This window comes from Peromyscus californicus, unplaced genomic scaffold (assembly GCF_007827085.1).
Source record: "Peromyscus californicus insignis strain IS unplaced genomic scaffold, ASM782708v3 Scaffold_22__1_contigs__length_63687245, whole genome shotgun sequence".
Taxonomy (NCBI): Eukaryota; Metazoa; Chordata; class Mammalia; order Rodentia; family Cricetidae; genus Peromyscus; species Peromyscus californicus.
The window spans coordinates 3651568-3657194 of record NW_026294525.1 but is presented as its reverse complement, the minus strand read 5'-3'; positions in this window follow the sequence as shown (position 1 = coordinate 3657194).

Here is a 5627-nt window from a genome sequence, read left to right as displayed (position 1 = left end):
TTTGAACAATTATGATCTGTCAGTCAACAAGGACATGAGTAAAAACACAGAAACATACCTGGGCCTCGCCTCCTCTTTGTTCCTGTGAGTCTGCCTGCTGTCCCCTCATTTTGTGGGAGCACTCTGCTGTGCCCTAGGCAAGAGAGGTTTCTCCCGAGCTGGTAGGTGGCACCTGAGTCTCAATAGGCAATTCTCCTTGGCCACCCCTTCCAACCCCTGCACTGGTCTGGGCTTGCGGCTGCATGTGCACTGTAGAGGGCCTTCCCCTCTGATGAGGGCTTCTGAGAATGTGGGTTTTCTGTGTCTGCGACACTGCTGCAAGGTGAGTAGATGAAGAAAGCGCTCGCTGCACACTAGCAGACTGTGCCCCGTGGGGTGGGTGTCTTCAGGAGGCAGGGAGAGGAACGACTGGCAGCAGCACTTCCACCCACATCCACCCCAACCCAACCCCGCTTGCCCTAGCTTACCTTTTGAAGTCAATGATAAGAGTGTCCAAAGGGCACCTGCCTTCTTGGTAGCAGAGAATCTGCAAGGTAGAGGAAAGATCTCTTTCCGGGCTCATCCTGGGTCGTACAGCTATCCCACTGTTGTACCAGGCTTTGGAGTAGACAATAAGACACAATTGTTTCCTTCAATGTCCTGTGCACTAGAGTCGTACATGCCTTGTGCAGGGTCTTTGCAGCTAGGGTCTGTATCACCGCAGTGAGCTGTTAAATCCTCATTGCCTGTATAAGCTCGGATGCTCCGTGACGTCTCGTACTGTTGGCCTCTGCACAGGATTGTTAGTAAGCAGCTGATGATACCCTTAAATTCTTTTGAAGATTGATAAGGGATGCAGGAAACAGAGCTCACAGAAGCATGACTTCCATAGCCCTGTCCAGACTGTGTCTTCTGCTCTCACAAAGCTGCATGTGCCTGTAGCAAAAGGCCACAGTGTGAATCAGGCTGCCGGAACTTTCACGCCCAGCTTGGGTCAAGTCTAAGCAAAGTGAGGGGCTTGGGTTGCAGAGGACAGAACAGAACTTTACAGAGTTCTGGACATGTGGGCTGAAGTTTCAGATGATTTGATTTACCTCCTCTCCATGTACCCTCCCATTGACCCCTTGTGAACTTGACACACAAACATCATTCTTTAAGCCATAACCCATAACGTTTCCTTTCTGGTCCATCCCCAAGATCACACATGAACATCAACATCACAATATAAAAATTTTATGAATCTTAAAAGTCCCAAATTCAAACACTTTAAAATTCAATCTCTTTTAAAAATTCAAAGACTTTGAAGTCTTTGAAAACCTAAAATCTCTTTCAAAATCAGTCTCTCAACTGTGAGATCTTGTAAAAATCAAAAATAAGTTACATACTCCCTAACTTCAAGAGGGAAGAACCAAGGCACAGTCACAATCTGAACTAAACAAAACCAAACTCCAACAGTGTAAATAACTAACTCAATGTCCAATGTGTAGGGGTCCACTCACAATCTTCTGGGCTCCTCCCAAAGGGCTTGGGTCACTTCTCTGGCCCCGCCCCCTGCAGCACACACAGCTTGTCTTCTAGGCTCCAGCTGACTCCACTCCACTGCTACTGCTGTTCTTGGTGGTTATCCCATGGTACTGGCATCTCCGAAATGCTGGGGTCTCTGATGCAATTGGAATGTCCTTTCACCAATAGCCTCTCATAGGCTCTCTTCATGGCACCAAGACTCAACTCTTTTCTATGACCCCTTCATGCCTTCAAAACCAGTACCAACTGGGCGACTCTTCCATTACCAAGTTCAGATGCCAGCTCGAGGTACAACCTTGGCCACTTCTGGAATAGAGCCTTGTGTGCTGACTCTCAGGAAAAAGTTCCCAGAATATTTTACCTCAATGATGCTGGTCTATTCTTAACCACTGCTAATTTTTCAGCTTTAGCTGACCAGCATCAAGAATCCCAGCAAAGCAAAAGTTTCACTTTAGTAGTTCTGGTATCTTGTTAATCACAGCGGACAGCTGGACCAGAACTACAGAACCTTAATTCAAAATAACAAATGGCCCTGATAGAGTCTTTAAACTTCCTCTGAAACTTCACAAGCCAGGCCTCCATTGTCTGCATTGCCCTCCATTCTTATCTTCCAAGGTCCTATAGAGCAGCTCACCAAGCTCTCAGTGCTGAATGGCTTTTCTAGTCCAAAGTTCCAAAGTCATTCCACACTCTTCCCCCAAACATGGTCAGGTCTGTTACAGCAATACCTCCTGGTACCAACTTGTCTTAGTCAGGATTCTATGCTTGTGATGAAACAACCATGACCAAAAAGCAAGTTGGGAGGAAAGGGTTTATTTGGCTTACACTTCCACATCTGTTCATCATCAAAGGAAGTCAGAACAGGAACTCAAACAAGACAGGAACCTGGAGGCAGGAGCTGATGCAAAGGCCATAGAGGGATGCTGGCTTGCTCCCCATGGTTTGCTCAGCCTGCTTTCTTACAGAACCCAGGACCACCAGCCCAGGGGTGGCCTCACCCACAATGGCCTGGGCCTTCCCCATCAATCACTAATCAAGAAAATGCCTTACAGACAGATCTTATGGAGGCATTTTTTCAGTTGAAGTTCCCTCCTTCCAGATAACTCTAGCTTGTGTCAAGTTGACATCAAACTGTCCAGGACACCAGCTTAGTGCCCTGCTGGAGCAGTAGGCAGGCCCTGGAGTCAGGGTCTAGGATATTGATTCAGAGAGTCTGGAGCTAGAAGGAGATAGCTGTGGGCGCCACCACTCAGGGTGCAGCTGTCCGCATTGGTGGCACACCTGGATGTGCACTGTTTCAGCCATGGGAGAGCGTCTCGTCTCCGAGGCTGCAAGGGCCTCTGCCCCTAGAGGGTGGACCAGTGTGCTGTCTGCCTGCTCTGAGTGGAGTGCCGGCATGTGTGCTGGCCCCTGGTTGGAACTCACCTCCACTCCACCAGTCATTGACAGGATGAGGAGAGAACACTGGCTGACAAAGGGTTGAAGAATATTCTGGAAAAAAAAAAGATCTAAGAGATACTGGAAACTTCTCAAGCTGCTTGCTACCTTGTCCCCCAACCCCATGGTACCTGGACCCAAATACAGCTCTTAGAACAATGTCTGAATCCCCACCCCTGGGAGCTGCCAATTTACCACCCCGCCTCGACCTCACCATGCAGTGAGTATTCAGGGCCCAGGAACACAGAACGATTTCTAATGTCAGCGTGGCCATGGCTTATAGACAGTATCTCCTGAACTCAAGGTTTTCAGTTTGGCCAAAGTGTAGCTCCATTAGTGTCAACTTCCTCTACCAGCAATGCCTGCTAACTGCCACCACCTCTATTCAAGCCCAAAACCTGGAGACAGCTGGGACTGTAAAAGAGCTTGAGCCCAGAATGGGATCAGGGCAGAGCAGGACATGAAGCCACAGAAAGTAAAAAGGTTCCCCTACTGGGTAAAAGGAGAGAGAGAGAGAGAGAGAGAGAGAGAGAGAGAGAGAGAGAGGGGGGGGGGGTGGAGGGGGGAGGGAGAGGGAGGGAGGGAGGGAGGGAGGGAGGGAGGGAGGGAGGGAGGAAGAAAGAAAGAAAGGGAGAGAGAGAGAAAGAGGAAAAGAAAGAAAAGAAAAGATGATTATGGCATGGCTTTGACTATTTTAACCCCTCAGTTCCTAAATTCATGTATAAGAACTGAGTGATTGCCATGCCAGCTGTTCAGCACTAGAGTATTCTGAATTTGAGCAAATGTTTACCTTCATGTTCTATGTTAGCGTTTAGTATTCTCCAACTGGAAGTGCTCCCCCTGCTGTCTCCTCTGCCGCATCTAGCTGTGTTAAACCCCTCCGCTTTCCCTTGCCTGGAATGTTCATTTCCCCTTCTGAAGGATGGCTTTGCTGAGGACAGAATTCTTGCTGCACTGAGCTTTTAGCTCTTTGAACATGTCTCTTCCCAGTCTTCTAAGAATCCTACTGGAGCACCCTGGGAGCTCCCCATCTGCAATATGTTCTTTCTTGCTGCTCTTAAGACTCTGTCTTTTTACTTTTACCATTTGGTTATCTTGTATCTCAGAGCACTCCCCCATTATTGATATCGTGAGCCACGGTAAATCCTCCCTCCCTTGCACTGCTTCTGTGACATGTCAATCAAGCATGGGTGCGCCACCCCCAAGGTTGACGAATTCCCACACAGGCATCGCTTCTCTTTTTTGGTGCTGCTGTGAGCAGAACATTCCTGTTTGATGATGTCACATGGACCCCCCTGCTTCGCCCACCGCTTCTCAGTCTTTTTATTTCTCTAACTGGATAGTTCCAATGGCCCTATCTTAGGACTTACTGGTCTTTCTCCTGCATAATCATATACACTACTGAATTTTCCTGTAAATGCATTCCTTGGCTTCAGGACTTCTGTCTGGTTCTTTGCAATGGTTTATATTATATTAGAATAGTTAGCTTCTAATTTATATACTGCTTTCTTTTTTTTTTTTTTTGGTTTTTCGAGATAGGGTTTTTCTGTGTAGCTTTTACGCCTTTCCTGGATCTCGCTCTCTAGACCAAGCTGGCCTCGAACTCACAAAGATCCCCCTGCCTCTGCCTCCTGAGTGCTGGGATTAAAGGTGTGCGCCACCACCGCCTGGCTATATACTGCTTTCTTAATCCCATCAGTTGACTATAGTTTCTTGTTATCTGTTATAGCTTGTTAGACTATTGAGTTTGAAGGAGCTAACTTCTCCCTTCTGCTCTCACACACTGGTTTTAGCCATTTGGTCTCAGGTTAAGTCTGGGTAGATGGAATTGTTTCCGGGTGCAGGGCTGTGTGCGTATGGTTAGGTCTGGGTCACATGGCTGCTCTTGAGTCTATAGTGGAGACTGCTGTTTGCAGACCTGTTATGAAGAGCTCTGGTGACTCTGAGTTCTGTTTGGCCACAGGATAGATTGAACTGTCTCTGGGACCATGGTCTATGGGGCTGTCACTAAAGTGAGGACCACTCTATGACACTGAGATGATGCTTCAGAGTGACGGACAAGCATATGTTCAAGTGGTTCCTGGGCTGACATGCCTGCTTTCAGCTAGTTGAGAAGGGCTGAAGCCAATTTATAGAAATATTCTAAGACTCCCAGGATAATAAAGTGAGAAGTCACAAAGAGGAGGCTAAGTGCCTTCCAGTCCTCAGGCACAGCTACTCTTCGGCTTAAAAGGGAAGCTGGGACTGGAATCTTGGGCCGTTAACAGAGCTTTGGGACAGAGATTGACAAGCCTGTCTAGGGACTCAAGATGGTGTGTCTCCTGGCAGACCCCTGGGTAGCCAGCAGGAATTAGAACTAGGCTCTAAGGTCCAGATCAGCAAACCCAACCTAGGGCCCCTGGGTGATGAGACTCTGTGCAGTTCTTTGTGTAAGACTGTCCCTGGGACAGCACGGAGGGCCTGGAGTGGAGCTGCAGGGCTCCTTCAGAGTCTGTGGGGGGATGGAGCCTGCAGACCTGTCCCAGAGGCACATAGATGCATCTCTAGTCAGTTGTCTGTGCTGTCAGAATTGTTCCCAAGACAGACTGCATCCAACACAGCCTAGAGCCAAGCCAGGGCCCCTCCAACAGTCTGCTGTGAGGTGGAGTTTTACAGGCCTGTTGGTTGTGTGGGTCTTGTGAGACATT